The sequence below is a fragment of the Cuculus canorus genome, chromosome Z, assembly GCF_017976375.1.
Source record: "Cuculus canorus isolate bCucCan1 chromosome Z, bCucCan1.pri, whole genome shotgun sequence".
In the NCBI taxonomy this organism is placed as follows: domain Eukaryota; kingdom Metazoa; phylum Chordata; class Aves; order Cuculiformes; family Cuculidae; genus Cuculus; species Cuculus canorus.
Genome location: NC_071441.1, coordinates 5,109,498 through 5,133,622, shown reverse-complemented (window position 1 = coordinate 5,133,622; position 24,125 = coordinate 5,109,498). Strand labels below are relative to the sequence as shown.

General features: G+C 42.6%; 1 protein-coding gene across 5 annotated transcripts in view; it reads right to left on the bottom strand.

Moving 5' to 3' along the window:
• Positions 1-17,798, bottom strand: part of GHR (growth hormone receptor) — a 128,359-nt gene extending 110,561 nt beyond the window's left edge. Inside the window, exons 1-2 of one of the 5 annotated variants that reach the window (XM_054053725.1) lie at positions 598-745; positions 378-468 (exon numbers count right to left, since the gene is read on the bottom strand). The gene's annotated coding sequence lies outside the window, so the exon portion shown is untranslated. Of the gene's footprint in view, positions 1-377; positions 469-597; positions 746-10,525; positions 10,546-17,356; positions 17,477-17,559 lie in introns of those variants that run through there. The other 4 variants (XM_054053729.1, XM_054053724.1, XM_054053727.1 and 1 more) reach the window with 4 other exon arrangements.
• Positions 17,799-24,125: the final 6,327 nt, after the last annotated feature.

Here is a 24,125-nt window from a genome sequence, read left to right as displayed (position 1 = left end):
TTCCCTTTCGCATGGTTTTCAAATTTCTAATTAAATATAAAGAGCATTAGCTTTTTCCATGTGATTAATTTAGGTTAAAAAGTTCACTTGAATATACAATACTAATCTAAATAATCCACGGTGCAGAGAAATTACATCTGAGCTGTCACAGTGAAAACTGATCAATGCTGTACAAAGAAAAAACGTTATTCCTCAGTATTGAACAGCCAAACCTCCAAAGTCTCTGTAAATCAGTCTTTATAATCCAGCACTGCCTTCTGTCCTTCCCATCCACCACCCTCAAACTGAGAAAATAACAATTAAAAGACAAAATAATCCAGCAACTGGATTGGGAGTCCTGCCAAAATAAAGAAGCAGGCTGATCAAAGAAAGCTCACCTTCCAGCACGTGTGTAGCCAAGGTCAACTTTAAAGGAAGAAAGACGCTGTGATGTCCAAGAGGAGGCAGCCTGGAGGACATGGGGGCAAACTATGCCAAGGAGAGTGGGAGAAGGTCAGGAGATGCCTATTGGCAAGTACTGCCTGCTGCAGCCCCTCCCAGCTACCACCCCTTCCCACTTGCCCTACAGGCAGAAACTCCCAGATGAATCCCTCGTACCTGCCAGTCTCCCTCTCAAGGTAGGCACTCCATCCATTCATTGTCTTTGGTAATTCAAATATTCCCATCCACAGTGCTAAAAAAATCGGTAACGTGTGAAACTTCCACTATCCATCCCACTCAAATGCTCTCACAGCAAAAGAGAACGCATCACCCTCAGCACAATTTGGAAACTGTGCTCACGTTCGATTTTCCAGGAACAAGCCCTCTGACAGGAAAGAGAATAAACAACAAAATGTGTACAGGGATCATCTAACAGTTTAAAGGCAAAACTGTGCTGAGTGAGAGCGAAAGCCCTCTGTACCCAAAAGTCAACAACCAGATTCCAAGTATTTTGGAATATGAACTCGGTTTTTCTTTGGTTAACAAAGTTTACAAACCTGAGCTGATGCCAGAAACAAAGGGAACATTCTCATTTTGCAATAAACCTCAGGGAGAGCAAAAGCTTTTAGAAGGGCTCACCCTCCAGCTGAAGAAAACCAGCCTGCCAGCTTAGGAGCTGCATTTGCAAAGTTTTATCAGTAGCGGTTAGGGCCAAAGGGGAGACTGTATTGCCAGAAGCTCAGTCTGGTCGCTGCCGTTATCACCATAAACCATGAAAAAATCAGTGCCAATATATCTACTGACCAAAAACCAAACAGGACTTTGAGTGTTTGCTTTCACAAAGGGTAGTGCCAGCAGCAGGGCACCAATGTCACACTAACGCAGCTGGGAGACCCATCCAGACCCACAGCAAAACCTGTTAATATGCCCATCCCTAGCCTGAAAATGAAGTTGGATTTTGTGTATTTTGCTAAGCATTTTTCAGTCTGAAGCTTTTTCTAACACACATTATTTTGGGCAGCGTTTAAACAAAACCCAAACAATAACAAAGAAACCACAACCAAAAAAAGTCATTATATCTAGCAATTTTCCACTATTCAAGACGGTTTTCGCATTGCTTTACTACAAATTTAAATGTCAAGAGTGTCATATTCTATCACTGATCAATGCAAGTAAGGAGTAGTAGGCTAAAGAGCAGTTCTGTGGGTAAAAAAAAAGGAAAGGAGGAGGAGGTGTTTGGGGTGGTCACACCAAGGAGTCTACAGAAGAGGGCAATGAAGATAGGAAGTTCAAAAAACCTGGGCAGCGGAGAAAGGTTTAGAGACAGGCATTTGTCTTACAGAGAGATGCGAGATATTAGGGGCAGCAGGAGAAGGTAGGCAAGCAGTCAGTGGCTCACCGTGGCTGCCGTGCTACCACGAGCATCAACTGCAGTTAGCTTTTTTTTAAATAACTTCCCAGTTAGGTGATTAACAAAAGCAAAACAACCCTGCAGTGTGATAAGAGCCTCCACAGACCTCACTTGCGAACCTCACTCTGGGGCTTCACTGTCTGCACGAGGACAGAGAGCTTTCCCATCCATGTTGCAAACTCTTCAAGGACATCATCATCATCAGCGTTATGTCTACCATAACCCTTATTCAAGATTTTTATCTCACACAACCCATGCCTGGCTTCGGTAAATAATCATTTAGTAAAATTCTGTTTCGAGGCATTTTAATACCTTCATGAACATCATGAAAATACTGTGACTTCACAAAAGAAAACCAGCAGCAGTTAGCCTAACAGCTAAAAGAAACAGTTCAGTAGCACATCCTTTAGGTTCAATGACAAAACGTCAGTTGGCTCCATTCATACTGATACATATAAATCTATAGGAGGACTAGAATTTTTGTTTCTAGTCAATTTCTACCATTTTATGAAACATAAAATAAAAAGTATTTTCATTTGTTTGAATACACATGAAAATATTTAACTTATTATTTTAATGTCTTTGAAGTTACTTTTGTTTAGCAGTTTTCAATTCATTAAAGTCATGCTTCAGGCTGAAAAATTGATCTTTAGTTTTAATTTGTTTAACCAGCCCAGCATTAAGTTATATAGTCCCAGCTAATCCTAAAAATCTATTAGTCTAATTCGACCCAACATTATCAACTGGCTTGGTTTCTTAAAAATTATGTTTTTCCAGAAAAACTACTACTTTATTTCATTCAGTCAGAGGCAAACTTATTATGAAAAGCTTACATACATTGTTGCACAGAAGAGACTAACTATCTTCACTCTAAATTAAAAATTCAAGGATTCCTTGCCCGTAATAACTATACTCAGAATTCCCTTAAAAACCTCCAACGTCAGCAAAATATTTTCCTACAGCTATTTCAGTAAGGCACAAAAAAGGCAACTAATACTGGAGAGTGTCAAATTTAAGCAGGCACACAGCCAACAAAAAACCATATTAAAAGCAGAAGCAACCAACATACAATGAAGCCGCATGTGACTATATTTGTTTTGCACAGCACCGTAAATTATCCTGCCATCCCTAAATGCTGACTGCCAGTTCTCCAGGGCATCTCTAGGCATCTTCAAATTTATTCAGCATAGTTGACTGAATTGCAAGCTATGGCTGTGGCACTGTATTAGTAATAAATTATTGTCACCTGAGGCAAGAGTCTTTCCCGCTTATCACGGCAGACGGCGTATACCAGCAAAATTCTGCACACACCATTGAGAAGCAGGCACTAAACTGAGGCAGCAGAATTAAGATCTTAGGCTTATCGTAGCAGAATGTTCACAGAAGGCAAATAATTTAGGTGTCTAGTGCAAATACTTAATATAACATCACATGAGTGTTCTTCCGCAACTTTAATGCACAATACTGCCCAGACAGCATAGTCATTTGTTAATGTCATTGTTAAAATCACAGAATCATAAAGGTTTTTCCAACCTTGAACTCTAAGCTCATCCAGTTCAATCATCAGCCCAACACCACCGCGCCTACTAAACCACGTCCTAAAGTGCCACATCTACACGTTCTTTGAACACCTCCAGGGATGTTGGCTCCTCCACCTCCCTGGGCAGCCTGTTCCAGTTAGGTCACCTTTCCCATCTGCTGCTACAGTGAAATCAAGATCGAGATTTGTCTTTGATGGCAATGCCCTGGCTGTGGAGCTCTCGGATCCTTTCTCCCTGGACACGTGAGCATTCGTGTCACGCGATGAACCTGGGACACCTCACAGGTGGCTGAGAGGAGCTCCCATCAGGCCACGGCTGTCTGGAGGCTGCGTTTAGCCCCAGCCCTGCCACAAGGCTGGCAGCACCTGGTACGTGCGACTGTTGAAAGGAAGCTTCACGCCTGGCCAGAACCCACCTGGCTGTTGTCTGCTGCTCAAAGTTGCTGACTAGCCCTTCCTGACCACAAGGCAACCTCCTGCCATGGGCTCCTGTTCCTCCTGCCCGCCAGCTGAGGGACAAGGCACATCAGCCCAGTAAAAACCCTGCTGCCATCCAGGGGTGCAGCTCAGGCACCCCACACCACACATCCGCTGCAGACCCCACGCACAGAAACAAGAGTCAATTAATCAGTCTTACCAAGAAATTTTCCTTTTGCTACCAGCCACGGCCTTCAGAGTTATTTCAGGTCTGAGTTTATCCTAAGCACCTTGTGTATCGACAAGTACTCTACAAAGCCATGGTGGCCCTGAATATTTATCTTCAGATTCAGAATTGCAGCTCTTTTGAGAGATAATAGGCTTCCGATACTCCGGCACATTGTCAGTGTAGTCAAGTGATGAACTGACAGTCAAGAGAGAATAAAATCCCAAGAAGCAAAGGGAATGCCAGCTGGGAAAGTCTCATCTTTTCATTGATGCATTTGCTATTTACTGCCAGCCTCGGAAGAGTTATTGTAGCTCACTGGTAGCATACCTCCAGGGTCAGAACTGCAAATCTGTGTACGTGTGTATTTATGAATGTGTATAAGAAAATCCGGTATACAAACATCACATTTTCCTTGGGTAAAACATGCCACAGTATATAGAATACCTGCGGGGAAAAATCACACACTTACACGCTCTGAAAATGACCAAATATGCTCACGGACTAATTTCTAGTTACAAAATGAAACAGTCTCATTCCTTCAGGACAAAGTGCTTACTGATAATAAGAGACGGAGCAAGTTACTCTTTCAGAAAGGAACAAGTTAATATGTACACACATTTATTTCTCCCAATAGTTTTCCACCTCACAGAATATTATTGTTAGCCTCGTTAAAAGGCATTTCAGCTGTGTGCTTAAAAAAAACAATCAAATCTGTTTTCCCGTCTATAAAACACCCAGGAACATACCAGAAAGTAATTAGGAATGACAAGCATATAATGACACACAAGCTGCAAGTACTCAGTTTTCAGTCTGGAAAATAAAATACTTAACAACGGAATGCTTTTGCTTCAGCTCTTTTATGCATAGCTGGCGTGACTAATCTGAAAAATAAGAGAACACGTGCCCATCTACTTTTTAGGCAGACAACTGAGAAACTCAAACAGTGGAAAGAAGACCAGACGAACCACACCAGGTACCTACACTAACACTGCAGAGGAAGAGCCAGCATGGCTGAGGGCCTGTGGATTAAGTCTCTACAAAGACACAAACTTGCACGGAAAGCCTGCCAGATTCCCATTTTTGCTGAAGAGTGAGCTTTTAGCTCTTCCAGGATTGGTGAAGAAGTGTTCATTTCCTCCAGATAGGTCATCATATGCTAAATACCAGAGTCAGAAATGAAGATTTATCTAAGAGGATACCTAGTGGTGTTATTTGGTTAAGTTTTTCTGGATTTATGAAAATAACTTTAAAGTAAATTCAACATCACAATCTGAATTTTCTGGAAGTATACTAAGTAAATGCCTAGATCTCTAGTAAAGCATGGGAAACTTCAGACTAAGCAGGTTTTCTAGTGAGTGACAGGATGTGCCTACTGACACCATGACTAGAAACTCTCTCTTCAGTGCTACCAGATGCAGAGTTCCTCAGGCTCAACTTGCTGATGAGCAATGCAGGAAAGCTTTCTAATGGAAAAAGGTTGCTATTTTATCATGCAACTTGGCAGCAACTGGTTATCAAATGCGTATCTGTCCGAAATAATGCCAGCACCTTATTTCAATTACTTAGCAAAGGAACTGCACAGTATATTATTATCCTGTGCCTCACAGCACAGACTTGCTGCCAACTGGGTTATACGATAATCAACAAAACAGACTCCAGAAAGGATGCTAAATTCCTCCCAGCAGCACCTACAATTGTAGCAATTACATATATTTAGTCAGTATAGTGCTAGTTTTACACCTGCTCAAGGGGGTCTGATCAGCAGATAACTTTAATGGCTTGACTTTATACATGGCCATGAATATTTAATTCATGTAAACCTTTCAGCTCATGTTACTGCCAAAGAGAATGGTTTGAAGAAAATTAATAGTCTTTTTGTAGGTTCCGTGGGCTTTTGGTTAGTGTACATCCTCCATGTAACACAAGCAGCACCTGGCTTATTATGAATTCCAAGACTGCATAAAAACGAAGAGCACAACACATTCAAAACACCTGAATACTCAACCAAGTATTCCCCTGTTCTAAGAGGGAAAAGAAAAAAAATCCAAAAAAAAAAGAAAAATCACAGAACAGCTGTAGTTGTTCTGCTATGGTTTGGAAACCAGTGCCATGAGCGCAAACTCTGAAGGCTCATGTCTGGCTAAGACCTTTCTGAGCTCTCTGAGGAGCCTTCCTTCCAGTCACGGCTGGGAATATGGCCCCGTTCCTAGCCACAAGCTGCATATCGCTTCCAGGAGCTACTGCTTGAGAAACGCAACCCAAATCTTTCACTCTGATGCTACAATCTATGCTACAATTCCTTTTCCACAGCTACATCAAACTCTCAAATAAAAGACGTTGCATGCATTCCCAGAGCTAACAACATAGATAAGGAACACTTTCCTCATAAGTAACATTTTTACTTGCTTCCTTGTCATTCAAACTGTAGGGTAGTCCACGGAGTGTTAATAAACCCCTGAAACAACTGGACTGGTAATTGACTTTGAGTAATTTCAGAAAACTAATTCCCCCAATGATGGGTGCTGTTTTCTCTCATTCAGCACCAGCACCTGGCAACAAACTATTCCACTAAGCAATCTTGGCAAAGATTGTAGAGATTGTTTTGAATTTCCTTCACAACTTCTCAATGCATGACTGTATTAATAGTTGAAGATGAAAAGCACTGTTGTGGGTCTTCTTGATCCCATGATATTTATTTCTGATGGTACATGCGATACTTCTCTACTATTTTGATATTTGCCAAAATTTATTACAACTAAATGACTGTGTTCTACAGGGTGACTTGCCCATAGTAAGGGGAAGAAGACCAGCCAGCATTTAATGTCCATGGATATGCTGAGCCAAAAAAAGGCCAGAAGTACTAACACTAGAGAAATTATATCCACAGTTTGTAACACTTTTTGCAGAAAACTCCCCACCTACAGCTCAGTAAAGGTCCTGTGTCACTGCTCAGAAAGGAGTTACCAGGGTGGTTTTGAAATCATCATCCCTCACCCACCAGACACACGTGTGTCTACAAAGAAGCAGCTGAGGGAATGTGAACAGTTCTGTTTGGTTTTACTGTTTTGGATGACAAAACAAAATAATAAATGGCACTAGTCCTTTTCTGTACTATCTGAAGTGCTTTGCTAAGACAAAGAAATAAATGGTAAGAGCAACAATCGTCAAAAGTCAAGGTCCAAATACAGAGCTGCCGTTAAGCAGCTACTTATAATGTAGAATATCCAAACCATCCATGCTGTTTGCTTAGAAGTACATACCCTCCATCCTTGATCTACAGTGTCAGAATTTGTCTGCTCTTCCCTTAACACATCTCAGAAAGCTTATGCAATGTAAAGAATCAATTCTAGCCTGTTCGATATGCTTTTTTTTTGTCATTGCTTTTCAAACGTCTGAATTCCTTCAGTATTGTTTGTGCGATTATAGCACCTACAAATGATTGCCAGCCAACTGAGCGACAAACTGTACCAACGGAACAAAATACAGATTCACATTCATCTTTCCCTAGAAGACGCCTATTCCTGTCCCATAATTGCCATAATTAATACAGCTGCTTGTTCAGGCTTCCTGCTATTCTCTATTAGGAAGTTTCCGCCTCTACCAGTGCCACAGTTCCAACATATTATGCAGCTCTAGTCTCTTAGGGAACCTTCATGTGAGGTTTACCGTATGATGCTTCTCCTGTACTGGCATTAGAGCAAACAGATTGCCAAGTTCACATACATCAGCACAAACTAAGAAGAGACTTCAGTCTCTGCTCAGCAGCAGCCCAGGGGGAGAGTCCAGGGAGGCAGAGAGGATGGCACACAGGAAGCTCTGCTTGCAGGCAGTTGGATGGGCAACTGAAGCTCTGGCTGCCATCTCCTCTGCCCAAGCACAGCCCAGCACTTTCCCCGAGCTGGCTTCAATCTGTGCTGTCTGGAAGTGCTCCATAAGCCACAGTTCGTGAACAACCACACTGCTTCCAACCAGGAATTTGCGTAACATTTTTTAAGAGCATCTATCTGTATTGTTAAGATAGGGAGTTAATCAGAGCATCTGGAATATACCCATCTACTACCTGATCTACAAAGACAGCCAGTGCCCACCAAAGCCACCCTGTCAAAGCACAACGATGTGGCAAGAGACAAAAGTTCCTCATTTATCCTGTAAAAGAAGCTTCTGTCAGTCCCTCCTCCCTTTTCTAAGCCACACAATTCAGAAAAGCTTACCCAAAACTGAAGGCTGACTTTTCGTCAGAAGCGTTGGAACAAAGCAGAGGAAGAAACTTTGCTAGGTTTACTAAATATAACGATAACATGAGGCTCAACATGGATTGTATATAACAAGGAAATCTGCAGTTCAATAATCTGGATGTATTTTTCTTCTTTAAAGATTGTTCTGTAAAGATGAGCTGATATTTCACTGCGTACCCAGTAAGCTGTGGATGACCACTCCGGTACTTGGCTTTGTCAATTATTTAATAAGACTGCTTAAAAACAGTCAGAAGAACTTAAGAAAGATTCCTACAGAAAACTCTGCAAGTAAACTGCCTTCCCCCTCATGGCCAGTGTTGCCATTATGACAGCACAGTCCAAAAGTGTTCCTCTCTCCCCTCTCCATCTGTTTCTTTGCAGCCTCTCTGGCGGGCTGGGTCATGGTAACTTTTCCACAGAGAAAGAGTCAATCACTCTAATGAAGGTCACCCTAGTAGGTTACAGAGACTTTCAACCTAGAGAGCCTATCAAAAAATGACAACATTCTTGACGTTTATATATACTGTAACATAAATGTGAGACTTTTCTAAAATAGTTTGTACCTCGCCAGAAAGTGTTTAAGGGTTCAAAATGAAATAAAACAACAACAACAACAAAAAAATCCCAAACAAACAAAACAAAGCGACAAAAAAGAAACCAGAAAACAAAAAAACCCACTTGACTAAGCCCTCAGCTGAGCAAAGGTTTTGGCATGTGGCTCCAGGGCCAGAGGAGCCCGGCCACCTCAAGCGGAGCACAAAAAAAAGCCCCAAGAACAAGCAGTTATGTGACCTGCAGGTTGAGAAACCACAGCTGAAGTTGCTGCTCTGTAGTAATGCTCAATCTGAATGGGGACAAATGTACTTCTCATGCCAGTTTTCAAGATATCTGGCCAGTGCAGGAGTTTGGGATGTAGAGGGTGGGAGGGATCATTCCTCTTTTGCCAGAGAGGGCACACTTCTGCTTCACAAGAACAGGATCCACAAGTCACAGTCTCTTGTCTGATCAGGCTTCTTGGCAGGAACCTTTTAAAATCAGTGTAAAAAAATCCAGACAAATAAATAACTACTGAAGCTGTTTCAGCCCTACCAACAAATGGTGCCAGTCATTTTTATTGACATCTTACATTTTTTCACACTTCAGCATTGGTAAATAAAACAAAACCAGCAACACAAACAGTATGTGTACCAACTGCTCACATATAAAATGAGTTGGTGAGACATTAATTGTTTGACTGAAAAATACCATCTTTCCATTCTCTGTATTTTGTATGAGCTGTTGTATTGACAGGTTCCTACAAAAACAGTGCAACCAAAACAGTGCAGCCATTCGGAAAGTACAGCAATGCAAGCCTCTGGCAGAATGAGTCCTACACCATTAAAACACCTCTATTCATACCACAGCTCTACCCATAAAGCGGCACGATCTTTGTAATAGTGAAAAAAAATTAAAATATGTTCAAAAAGAGCAGCAAAATATATTTCTGGGTGCAATTCAAGTTACATTTGAATTTCTAAACCATCTTAAGCATTTGGGTATTTTATACTGTGTTTTAGTCTAGTCATCTCAAACATCCTTAAACAAATAATTATACTTAAACATGTTCTTTTGATTACTGGTCACATAATGCACAGTTTTCCCCCTAACACAGTGGAATCAAACAGTTCTGTATGCAGTCCCTGTTATTAATCTCTCACACCATAAAACCTCCTCTGATTTTCTGCATGGTTTCTGCAAACTGAAACACCTGTAGAACATATTCACCCACTGTGGAAAACTTCCCTCTTCTCCAACTTCTCCTGTAGTTAATCAGGCTCTTGGGTTCCTTAGGCTTGAAATAACGTTCAAATGATAAGCCAAAATACTTTAAAAGATGGATTATATCTGAAATTCATACCTCAGCATACAAAACAGGAGTATGATTACACAAGCTTCTGTACAAAGATTTCTATTATATTGTTCAATGTCAATATGAACAGTAAGTCAGGAAGAGTCTTCCTAAATCTACGTTCTTTCTTTGTGATGGATGGACTTTTTATTCCCACTGATCTATAAAGCTTCCTTGTACTCTTACATAGAAAGCCCTCATGCTGCAGCAGCAGAACAGGAGACGAAAAGATACCTGCAGTGATTTTCACAACACTTTTGGTTAATGTAATAAAACACTAACTTTTTTTTATAATTGGAGAAAAGCAATAGAACAAGCTACGGAAAATGCATGCGTGCAACAGCATTACTTTTTCCATCACGGCATTAAATGCATTCATCCATACCACAAGCTGGATCAAAGATAAAAGGGCACGATGTATTGCTTATTTTCGTTGTACATCGGATCCAGGTTCCACAATCTGCAGCAGCTCCACTGCAAGTTAGGCAGGCGCCTCACACCATCCTTCCTTAATGTCACTGCTGTTGGTCAGCAAAAGCCTTCAGAAAAAACAAGCAGCATCCACTGTAGATAACACACTTGTGGGTGCCTTCTGGTGGATAAATTGCATGCTACTGAAAAAAAAAGTGCGTCTAGACCCAGTACCATCAAATAAATTAATTCTCCCAAACCTAGCTATTATTTCAAGGAAATTAGCTATTCAAGAAAAATATTTAAGTAAGAAGCAGCAGTAATGAGGCACTGCTTTGCAAGAGTGACTGCTTTTTCTGAAATGGTTTCTGAATTGATATGGCCACCCTCATTAAGTGTACCTTAGTGCTGGAAGATACCAGAGCTGATCACACAGTTCCACAAAAATAGCCTTCCTCGCAGGCAGGTGGAGGGGCCATTTCTCCCTGTCCTGTGCTGCAGTCCCTCCATGCCGAACACGTTGTCCCGCACCAGCAGAACTGGCTGGCGTACACGCTTGCAGTAACCGTATCACATAACAAGCGTCTCTCATGTGCAGTGTTTGTTATCACCATCCAGCACCAGCAGACCCAGAGACTCACTGCTGCTCTCTGAAGGTCAGAAATCACAGCTAAAAAAGTGTAAAGTGCCGTCTCACGTGCTCTCTGTGATCCTACTGCAGTAATGTTGCAGCCATGAGAAAGAACAGTTCATCCACACAGCAGGCTGGCACTGTTTGCCACGCGCAGAAGTCAAGTCTTAAAGAGTTTTAGCTGTGTATGTTTCAGTCATGTGTGTGGGTGAGACCAAATCTGCAAATGGATTCAAGAAAAAAGAGCAGGATTTCCCGTTGCACCCTGAAAAATCATTCCTTCTGGGGCCTCGACTCACTGCAGCAAGCACAGCCCTGGTACATACCCTACTTTCAAAAGCCAGGACTCAACCAGAAAGACCAGAGCCCCGGCATAACCACAAGGTCACTGGGTTTGATCTGTGCACGCTGTGAAGGACAGATGGGCTCGCAGGTCCCGACAGGGCTGTGTTCTGCCCTGTTTACTTAACATCTGACTTAGTCCTTAGAACTGCTCTGTACCTGAATGTAAACGGTCACAGTCATTACTAAAGCAATGGTTTTCTTCGGGATATCTTTGTAGGTAAAAGTTCCATAGCATTCCCTGGACATGCCTTACTAGGCTCAGCCAGAAAAAGTAATCAAAGATACAGCTGCTCGTTGCTTCTAATGGCTTTTCTCTTCTCTATTCTCACTCTTGATCTTCGTTACTCTAGGAAGAGCAGATAAAGCTTGGTCCCAAGTATAATCACAAACAGTCCTCTTCAACTCATGAGAAGCAAGAGACAAAAACCACCATCTAGAAGAAACCTGCTTTCTTTTCGCTCACTGTTTACAGCATCCCGTAAACGCACCAGCAATCTCATGAACAGTCAAAACACCAAATAATTTTTTGGATGAAAACAGTACGCAAGGCATTGCTCTAAACAATTATAAAGCATGTTTATAACATGGTTCTTCAGCAAACACAATTTAATAAGCACGCAGTACCAAAATCAAACAATATTTGCAGTCGTGTAATAAAGGAGAGCCCACTGCACCATTTCATTCTCAAGGTAACACTGATATAAATTCCTACGTGTGTGTGGAAAAGGCAGGCAAAAAAAAGGAAAAAAAACACGGAATACAGCAGAAATCAGGCTCCTGGCTGAACATCTGAGAGCAGCTGGGCACATGGCACGCAGTTCATGAAGTAAAAACTGATGTACTCATTTAACCAAGACAGGTGAAATATACTTGGTTGGTCCTTTCAGTCTGTTTCTCCTTGCATACAGACTCTCCTTAATGTTCAGAGTATTGTTACTCCATCTTCAGACTCCAAAAAGACATAAAAGGAGATGTTTGGCCGTATCAATAAGGTGGTACAGATGAACCACACACAGATTAAAACCCAAACCTCTTATGTACTGGACAGGCACACAGACATCTGTTGAACTAGCACAGGTATGGGTTCTACCTACAGAATACCATCAACACATCCTAGCCATCTAGCAGAATATGGAGACACGAACAAAACAGCCTTCGGATATCTCTGCCTGGAGAATAACAGGCAAAAATACTTCTGTACTCCCCACATCATAGATTGGCCAGACCTGAATCAGCACTACGGCAAAAAACGGAGTAGTGAGCGACTTTATCAGGCTGCCCATGACAGCAGTGCCACAGCAGCCTGGGGTGTGAGCCCGTAGCCAGTGAGCACAGCGCTGGAATAGCTCCTGATAATACATCAGGATTTGAATTTTCTCCTACTGATAAGCCCAGTTTTACCAATCTCATTTTCTCCCGAGGCAGCAAAACTTCAAACTCAATTTAAGTGCTTGAATGATGCAACATTTACACTGGATATTACGAAATATTTATCCACCAAAAGGGTTGTCAAGCACCAGAATATGTTCCCTGGGGAAGTGGTGGAGCCTTCATCCCAGAAGGTATTTCTGTTGTGTAGATGGGGCGCTTAGAGACATGGTGTAGTAGTGGACCTAGCAGTGTTAGGTATGGGTTGGACTTAAGGATATTAAGGGTTTTTTTCCAACCTAAACAATTCTACAGTGCTATTCTACGACTCTAGCATGACAGTAATTATTAAGAGCCTAACTTTTTGCAACTACCCCTCACAGCTGTTGCGCATTGGCTGTTGACAAACCTGTACTGTACAAAATTAATCCGTAGAGCATCCGAAATAGTACTCTATGTTTGGACTGACTACTCCTAAGCTCCATTTTATGACTGTAATGAATTTATGACACTAAGCAGCTTTTAAATTCGGAAGTGTTAGTTCTCTCCACCCCTGTTATTGTCCAGTGTTTAAATGATATGCAAATGCAACTGGTAATTCATATTTATGACTTCATTTATCATTTTTGCTGTAGGATTATGAACAGTAAGCTTATTAAGAGATCAGAGACAGAAATCTTCCATCTTATTGAGTGTAAAGCCAGTGAAGGATCTTCTCTGCACATTTTGGGTTCAGTTTCCCACATTATGCACCCTTTCTAGGCAGTAACTTGTGCCTGATGCACAGGCTTCGCAGACCTAGCACTACAATACTCTAATGCTATGTGGCTCTAAACGGCTACAGGAAAGAAGAGATGGGAAAGCATAACTCCTTCCACACCAGAATAGAATTCTCTTAATGCAGACAGGTTCGTGTTTTCTGCCAAATTTGCCAGGGTTCCATATCCTTCCGTCAGCATTCCCCGAGCAGTCTGTTGTCTTTATCACAACTCCAGTGCCCTCCACACAGCCCGATAAGACGTTTTCCCATATGACCACAATCCCATACAGTAGACCTCTTATGCAAAACATAACTGCTCGTTTGAGCATGCAGCAAGGCAAAAGGCTATGCTGCAAACTCTATCATGACAAAAAGGAGTATCTTAACTCAAAGTTATAAAACTGAGCGTGATTTAGAAGATACGGATGTGAGCATCACAGCCAGTGGATGCTTTGCAAAGTCGAAGCACTAACAAATGCATTTAACGTAAGTATGAACAGGGTGACAGAATTTTAAAGCTAATATATGATTGATTACTATTATAATTCTTCAGCTACTGATTACACGGATAGTAAATGAAGTGGGACAACCTTACACCTGAAAGGTTACTCTGAACCAAGTGTCTGTGCGTGTGCATCCACAGATTTAATACAAGTATCTCATGCATGTGTGACCATCACTGCTTGAAGCAGAAGACTGGACAAGGGTATTTTCCACTATTAATTCCTTTAGTAAGAGTAATTTTAATTGCCCTTTACCTCCTCACAACACTGTACTTCTGAAATGCTCAAGCAAACAGTAGGGAACATCATCTTGTTCAGGTAAGACATTAAGTCTCATCCTACTGCAAACCACCCTGCTACTGTGAAGCAGTATTATATATTACATATTATATATTACATATTACATATTACATATTACATATTACATATTATATATTATATATTATATATTATATATTATATATTATATATTATATTCTGAAGTTTATATTGACTTAATAAAAAAATAAAGTTTCTGGTGATGATTTTTTTTTTCAACAGAATACATGCTTTCTAAAGGTCAGTAAAATGTTGCGCTTAAATGCTTTTTCTTTTCATAGCCTGCAGAAAATGTGATACTGACACATTTTCGGGGAACAGCCTTTACAATTTACTGGGAAAAAACTGTTTCTCATACATTGACAACCAGCTCTTTGGTAAGAGGGTGTATGTTACATCTCTCATGAATTAAAACAATGTGTAAATAAACACCCACCTCATACAAAGAATTTAAATTGGGATTTATATACAATAAAGAAAGATTTCCCTTGTGATAAAACAATCTGAGCACAAAGTGTTCCTTCAAGTTCTGACATAAATCTGCCCCTGCCAAGCAAGTATCTTGTGTCAACCTTTCGCCTTCGCCACACTGCAGCGGCAGCCCTGCTGCCTCTCTGCCTGTTTTCCCCACGTTGCCCTCTTCCCAGAATTACCGTCCCAACTCCACTGGGCCAAAGAGTCATCTTTTCATCAGATAAACGTTCAGCAACAAAATAAGGATGATCCTTTTAGTTAAAAGGACCCCAGCCCTCCAGCAAACTCATCATTTAGGGACTTTGATTTGGACTGAACAGACTCATATTTGCACTGATGGCACCGTTGCCCTTCCTTTGCCCACCAACTTTATGCCCTCTTCTTGTTATTTCCATGATTTCTATTTATTTGCAATGCTTTGAGAATGTTTTGACACCTACCTTGACTGCAAAAACTTCAACTGGGCTAAATGCAAGTGCTGCTGCCTCTTATAAAACATTTATTTTTTTAAATCAGACCGAAAAAATAAAATCTGAGCATCTCTGTCTACACTGCCTTCTTAATGACAAAAAAAAATCCACAGCTTTTATTTTGTAATGGAAATCCAGTATTTCAAAGAAGATATACAATGTTATATTTCTTTAGGTCAGTGCTCCCATTAGTAGTGGAATATAAATACTAGCTTTTCTAGCAAACAATTTCTGCAGCAAAAGGAAGTGTCATTTGATAGGAGCCAGGCCTGCCTCTGCTTTATAGACACATTAACAGAAATGTACACACACTCAAGGGAAAGAGACCCTGTCAGTTATATCCTAAAAGGGCCAATATATACTGTAATGGAAAAGAAAGGCACCAGCCCAGAAACAGGGGGATTGCCATGAAAGATTTATTTGAGCTTTCCCTACTGGAAACGGGCACAAAGGGTCACATACAGTAGCAGTCGCTACTTCAGTAGGTAAAAGTGTACAGAATCGAGCTCCGTCCACCTCCCCAACACACCCATCACACACAGACTCCCAAGCGCTCGTCGGGAGCAGCTCCAGAGAGCCCCCAAGTTGATGTACTTCCATATGGTGCTGCCCTGTGCTGTGCAGATACACTGACACCAGGAGACAATGAAACTGCCCACAGCAATGAAAACAACACTCAGCCACACCTGGAGAATCTGAGTCCATTGTATATGGAGGTTATCGATGAGTCCTCTATACGTTAGAGTAAGTTACTTTCATACATTTAATAAAGTTAACACTACCGTTTCTTGGCAAGTTGAGAAATTACCCCTCAGAAGCACTGCAGGCTGTCTTGCCCGTCAATCCTTTATAATAATTAAAGCATGCGAACGCCCTGAATTAACACGGCAAGTAGCAATTCTTGTAATGCAAGGCTGAGATGTGGTGGAGATGAAAGACACCACATTCCTATTTAAACACTTCAAGCTGTCTGAAGAACTTCTAGCAATACTTACATTTATCGCTCTGAGCCACAAAACATCTCAATTGCAACCCAGTCTAATCTCAATATTTAAAATAGCATTTTTTAAATAGATGACCTATTTAAATAAGTCTTACCAAATCTCCTTTATGTTAATTCTATTCCCAACTACATTTTCATCACCGATGAGCAACCGAGTCTATTCCACAGCTAAGAGTCTTTCAGATTTAAGTTAAGCTTAAATAACTGGTAAATAACTCCAGTTTTTCCTATCAGTAAACACTCACTTAAAGATTTTTATGAAATTGGACCCAAATCAAGCAGCGGGCTAGTTTTTAATCGCTTCATTCTCATTCCTGCTTGAGACAGGAGCGGAAAGATGACCAGGTGTGGGTATTTTGTAGCTGCTACAAGGAGGAAAGTGAAGGATTAGATCGTTACACACCAGATTCGAACGAGACGGGCAGCGGAGTCACGAACGCGCTCCGCACACTTGACCTCAGCCCAGGGAGAGTCTGCAACAAACCCCGCCGGGAGAAACCACCCAATGCCCCGCACGCTTCTGTCTGTGCGGCGTTTGCTTTGGTTTTGGTGTTTGGTTTTTTTTTTTAAATATCGTTTAGGTTTGTTTTTTTTTTTCTCCCCGCACAGCAGGACCGCACGCCGCGAAATGCAATTACAGATAGCATGAAAAGTTATTAAAAAAAAAAGAAAGAAGAAAAAGCAAAAAAGAGGAAAAAAGGAGAAAAAAAAAGAAAAGAGGAAAAAAGAAGAAAAAAAGAAAAAGGAAAAAAGAAAAAGGAAAAAAGAAAAAAGAAAAAAAGAAAAAAGAGAGAAGAAAAAAGACAAAAGAAAAAGAAGAAAAAGAAAAAGAAAAAGAAGATAAAGAAGATAAAGAAAAAGAAGAAGAAGAAAAAGAAAAAGAAGAAGAAAAAAAGGAGAGGGGGGTTGTATAAACTGGAACAAACCACACACAAGAGGCGCTCCGAGCGGGTCCGTTCCGGCAGGGCAGCCGAGGCGCTGGCAGCTCCCGCTCTGCTTTTTCCATCGGCGCAGAAAGCGAGGCTTCTCCCAGCGGCATCGTTCCACCCCTCGGGGCCACGTTTTCACCCCCGCCTCCAACTTTTCTCCCCCCCACGGCAGGGCGCGGGGACGCGGCGCCGCCGCCCGGTACTCACCGAGTCGCTCCCAAACTTCGCCCAAGTTGCGGGCGGCGGGCGCGGCCCCCCCGGCGCGCACCATGGGAGCGGCTCAGCGCGCGCCCGCCGCGGCGGCACCGCCGGGCATCGCGCTCTCTCCGCGCTCCCTGCGGGCGGCGACTGAGGGCGGCGAGCGAGGGCGGCCGGGCGCGGGGCTGAGCCCGCAGCCACCCGCGGGGGCGGGGCGCTCGGCCCCTCCCCGCCGCCCCGCAGCACTGCCCTGGCCGCGCCGGCCGCGGGGCGATCACCCTCCTTCTCCTCCTCCTCCTCCTCCTCCTCCTCCTCCTTCTCCGTCACCTCTTCTTCCTCCTCCCCCTCCCGCGGCCCCGCTCGCCGCGGGGCTCCCGCTGCGCCGTGGGAACGCGCCCGTCGGGGGGCGCCGCCGCCTGCCCCCGGCGCGCAACGGCGCCTTCGCGGCAGCGCCGCCCAGCGGCGGGCGGCGGGCACTGCAGCGGGGGTGGCTCAGGGGGAGGCGGTGGCTGCGCCGCCGGCGGGGGGGGGGAGGGGGGGGATGGAGCAGGTGGAACGGGGCGGGGTCCTCCCCACAGGTGGGGCTGAGTGAAGGGAGAGCCACGGGAAGAGCTGATTGGGCTTCTCTTGGAGCGATACAGATTTCTGTGTAGGAAAGAAGACGGTCGAAACGAGCGTTGTGCCATCAACTTGTTTTATTTATGGTGTCGCTTACGGTGGAGAATTACCAGAGAGAGACCCGCGTGTGGGTACAAACTGGAGAGGGGCAGATTTAGACTGGAAATTAGGAAGAATTTCTTCACCGTGAGGGTGGTGAGGCCCTGGCCCAGGTTGCCCAGGGAAGCTGTGGCTGCCCCATCCCTGGAGGTGTTCCAGGCCAGGTTGGATGGGCCTTGGGCAGCCTGAGCCGGTGGGATGTCCCTCCCCATGGCAGGGGGGGTGGAACTGGATGATCTCTAAGGTCCCTTCCAACCCAAACTATTCCATGATTCCGTGATTCTGTGTGCAAAGGTGACTTTAGTAGTGGCACCATGATCTTGTAGCAGCCCCCTCCAATCCACCATGCCGGCTCTACGTCTGCCTTCCTCATACGGTGGAGATGGGATGAGAGCCACGGGAGCGATAGAATCGTTTAGGTTGGAAAAGACCTCTAGGACCATCCAGTGCAATTGACAGCCCAACACCACTGAGTCTACTAAACCATGTCCCAAAGTGCCACTTCTACATGTCTTTTGAACACCTCCGGGGTGGGGACCCCACCGCTTCCCTCGGCAGCCTGTTCTTATACTTCACCTCTCTTTCGGTGAAGAACTTTTTTACTGATATCAAATCTATACCCCCCTGGCACGACTTGAGGCCATTTCCTCTCATCCTATCAGTTGTTACGCGGAAGAAGTAATTTGTTGCAAGGTCTTCACCATCATTTGGTAGAGTGTTTTTGTGAGCCATAATGCAGAGCCTCCTCTGAAACTGGCCCTGAACAGAAGAGAATTATAGCTCCCCTGAGTTCCTCACAGTGGCTGAATGAACGTGGAAGCTGGTGCCAGCTCATAGAATTTGTTGGGTTAGAGTGGCCGGGGACAGTGCAGTTCCCGGCACCTTTAGCAGCTCAGGTTGGTGCTGCTCTTCCCTTATTCTTGTACCACGAGTTGTGCAGCTGGGCTTCAGGGAGCTGGCGTGCCTCAAAGATTGACCTGCAAACACTAAATGCTCAGCCAGGCGGTTGCTCCAGACTGGCTCTCTGCCCACTCCTGTGAGTGCCAGAACAAACACTGGGGGTAAAAACACGTAGCTGGGGCGAGATGGACCGTGAGATGTGACCTCGTCAGTCTTCGGTTGGCTTAAGGGACTTGGTAGCTGACACGTGGATAACTATCTGCCAGAAGTGTCACTGAGATTTTAAGCCAGGTGCACACAGATGCACTTTTCTCACTCCTACACCAGAACCATCTCTTGTCTTTTTCTCACTTAAAGAATCGCAGAAAGAGAACTCTATATTCTTTCAACAGTGTTAAGCAATACTGTAGTGTTTCCATCAATATACGTGCAAAGGGCATTAAGTTTCTGTTCTTACCACTGCTTAGGGGATCCATATCCACATCTCCCAGGAGATGCATGTGCTGCCAAACCAGTGATTCTTCCTCGGGCCTTTCATTCTTACCTCCTGCTACTGAAACTATGCAAAGCATGATTAGCAACTCATTGGGTTAGAAATTGCGACCACAGACCTGATCCTGACCCTGTAGTTTTGTGGTTGAAGTACTGTGTTAGGAAAGGAAGACTAGTATTCCAGCTCCAGAGATGTTTACGGTGTTTGTGTAATGCAGCATTCCTGTAACATAATAAGATCCGAGATTATTATGAACTGTTTTGTTTTGCCCAAGCGGCGGTGAGAGTTGGACATCTAAAATACCACACAGATGAAGCAGGGAAAATACTGCTCCCTCATTATAAGTATGAATAAGCATAGATAATAATAAATCAGTAGATTTATTATATATTCTGGATTTACAGCTCCCTGGACTTCCTGTATACTAGATGGTGATTTTTAATTCTTCACATGGCAGCTGGTTTTGTTTCATGGGGATTAATGTTAAACACACTTCTCTGCCAATAAGACTAGATTTAGGAAAATGCAGACAAAGTAATTCTCAGTCAGAAAACTTGTGGGGGTGCGGATGGGGCTGGGAAGGCAGCAGGCAGGGAAGCGTTGTAGGTAGGTGCTTCTTTGCGGTCCTGGCTTGGGATAGCTTTGGAGGGGTGCAGGTGCAAGAGAGGGTTGGAAGTTTGTCAACAGATTCTCTGAAGTTGGAAAACGAGAGAATTTCAGGATTTTTTTTTTAAATTTTTTTTTTTTTAACAGTTGGGACTTCACCCCAAATTAAATTTTGAATCTCCCCATTGTCTACAACAAGTCCTGGACCTGCAAAAGCACAAAGGGGTGTGTTACATGTCTGTAGGATAAATATTCTGAATTTTCTTCATTGCTCCATTGTGAGTAAATAATAAATAATCATCAATGTCTTGGCTTCTCTCTTTAAAAAAGAAAGTAAAAAAGAAAAAGCTATCTTTTTTAATAATTCGTATACTCGGTTTCATCAGAGAATTTGGGTGGATATTGTAATACAATTATTCTGTGCTGCTAGTCTGTGATAGTGTTTCAATAATCAGAGATTAGTTTCAGAATATCCAAGTCTGATATCTTATGAAGCATGAATCTTAAATTTAGCTCAGCAATAATATAGGAATTGATTATAATCTTTATACACATCGTAGGAAACATCTACCTTTCAAACTACGTAGAAGTTCATGTTTGCCTATGTCCTTCCCTTTTTCTTTTTAATTTATTATTACTCTTCCAGATGCCCTCCAATCCTCTTAGAAGCTTGGAAAACTAAGTCTGGCTTGAATACACTTGGTGAAGACACCTGAATTCTGACCATTTGTTCTAATATAATATCCAATATTATCAACACCAGCTAAGGTAAGTACTCTTTTCTCTACGTGTGGTTCCTGCTGCAGTCCATTCCAAATAGTAAATTGAAAGTCCTCCGCTTTCAGAATGGGATGCTCTGGAACCGGGGGCAGAAGACAAAATGATAGCTCGATCTGGGTTTGCTCTCTGTTTATGTTAGTGTGTAAAGCAAGGTTTGTCAACAGGATGTCAACTAGGATTCCAGCTGCTCAGTTCATAACCTCTTCATCTGGAAGAGGTTCTTTCCCTTTAAAGTGGCTACAACTAGTGCACATTGTATTATGATTTGTTTGCAAGACTAGCTATGAATGTTTGTTGTAAGCGCTGGCTTAAGTTTGTTCTTGTACTGCATAAAGATAACTGTATTGGTAAAATCTGCCAAAGGTGGAGTTAGAACAGTCAAACTCTGGTTTAGCAGGCAACAGTTTCCCAGAGTCAGCAAAAGCTGTGTTAATATTTCTAGATCAATATAACAGCATCCACATGCAGGTTCCATGCTACAAAAACCCGATTTCTTTAGCTGGTCGAGTTTATACTGGAAGGAAATGAAGTGACTTTGTTGTTGCTGGGGATCTCACCAATACCATGTTGCAGAATGCACCCTTAATTGATATTGCTCTGTCTGCTGAGTTTTCAGTTGAATCCTGAGACTCTGAGGTCTAGTCTGAGTAGCCTGAAATTCCATGCTGTTTGCAATTTAAGTGGATATGAATGTGTTTCTCTTGAGTGAGGAACTACTTACGTTAAATTACATAAAACGTTTTATTTCTCAAGACTGCATGAAAAACTGCAGGAGACTGAAATTAAATCAAGACATTGTTCATATTCTATATTCTTACCTGCAGCTTAAATCTATGTTTTTATCTATTTTCTTTGCTTTGTGTTTAACACAAGCATAGAATCACAGGAAAATTAATCTTGGGAGGGACCTCAGGAGCTCCCTAGTCCAACCTCTTGCTCAACGCAGGGTCAAACCTTGTTGCTTAGGGCTTTAATTAGTTGTAGTTCAAAATATTCAAGGGATGGAGACTGCACAACATCTTGGGGCAACCTGAGACTGCTGCACTGTCCTCATGGGGTAAAAGGATTCCTTTCTTCTCCCATCTGAACTCAATTCAGCTTATGCTTATTGTCACTCATGCCACCATGTATGTGGAGAGCCTGGCTCTATCTTCTCAGTGACCTGCTTGTAGCAAGAGGAAAGCTGCTCTGAGGTGCTCCCCAAAGCCTTCCCTTCTCCAGGCTAAAGCAGTCTGATTGCTCGGGCTCTGTTGTAGGGCTGATACTCCAGCCTCTGAGCACACTGGTGGCCCTCCACTGGTCTCACTCCAGTTTAGCAATGCCTGTCTTGTTGGGAGTGGGGAAAAGCTGGGTGTACTGTAAGATGTCATCTTGTTACTGTCAGGTGAAAGCATAATCACTTCTCTTGATCTCCTGGCTGTGCCTTTACTCAGACAGCCTGTGTTGCAGTTGGCCTTTACTGCCGCTGAGGCACACGGCAGCTTGCTCTCTCCCAAGTCTACCAGGTCCTTCGTAGCAGCACTGCTCCCCATGCAATAAGTCCTCAGCTTGTATCACTGCATGAGTTTCTTTCTTCATAGGGCAGGCTTTTGGAATTGTCCTGGCAGAATTTCACATGGTTCCCATCAGCCCGTTCCTCCAGCCCGTGTAGGTCCTGCTGGAAGACAGCCCTGCCCTTGAACATATTGACTGGTTGGTCCTTCCAGCTTGGTGTTATCTGCAAACTTGACGAGACTGTACTTTACCTCCTACAGGTCATTGATACAGATGTTAAACAGGACAGGTACAAATATTGATCCTGTGGTACTCCACTTTTTACTGGCCTCCAGGTACAAAAACTACAAATCAGGGTTTTTTTTTCAGATTTATAACCTCTTTGTCCAATTAATATCCACTCATCTTATTTACATAGGAATGAAAAAATAGAAGATATAAAAGGAATTTTTTAGTCTTTTAGAAATAAGAGAGAATTATTCAGATAAATGTGTGTTTCATCCTTTATATCATGACTCTAGAAAACTTAAGGCATTAAAAAAATATCTACTGGTTCTGCATGAAACTTAAGTAGTAACCTCTATAGGATGTAAATGATTCTTTTAAGCATGTATTGTGTGTTCAATCAAGATTTCCATTCACAGGACAGAAGCAAGTCAAAATTCTGTGTAGTGAGTAAGTTAATGCTCCCTCTTTCCTCACTTTACCTTTTTAATGTTCTCTGTTATTCTAAGATATAAGAATAGGTGAAAGAAGAGAACCCCTCTTAATCTAAATTTTCATTGTAAATTGAATTGCAGAAAAAAGGTACCATTTATGCTATTTTGTTATGGTACACAGTTGCTTGCCATGGAAAGAAACCACACTAAGAAAATGCATATTCCAACCATGATCAGACTAGTACCAAGAGCTGGGAGTGCACAGTGCTTGCTGTATGCAAAAATAAAAACAATATTTAATAGCAGCTCTGCTCTTAGCCTCTGAATATGTGGAAAATTTTAGGTTGTGGGTTGTCTGGGTTACTTCCTTTAAAGCTACAGAGCAAAGCTCTCCTGAATACTTTATGTAAAAGCAGAATAACTACCTAACCAACAAATATCTGTGGAAACAGAATTTTCTTTAAGGAACTAGTCTCTAAGGAGTCAATGTAAACATGCATACAGGAGAGGAAGGCCCCGGCAGTGAGAAAGGAAAATGAAGTAACACCCTGCCAGAGCCTGCAGTCTCTTGCTCTCTCTTTTGTTTCTAAGGCAATCATGTCTTCATCTACGGCTAATATAAAATGGTAACTTATCTGACTATGTAATTAATACACTGACTTTCTGGTTCTCTGGGAAAAGGGAAGTGGCAATAGAGGTATTTTCCTTGCTTTGTTTCTGAAGAAGGGAGGTGGAAAAGAGTAAAAGTAAATGTTTTTCTTCAGCCAGTATGTTCAGTGGCAATGAATTTTTTTAAGGCAATGAATTTTAGCCTGTCCTGCATCCTACACGTACAGTAGCCAGAAGACCAACTGCAAATGAACAATGAATTAAGATGAACAACATGCAAGTATCACTTGTTGGATCTTAACTGAATCCCATCCGTG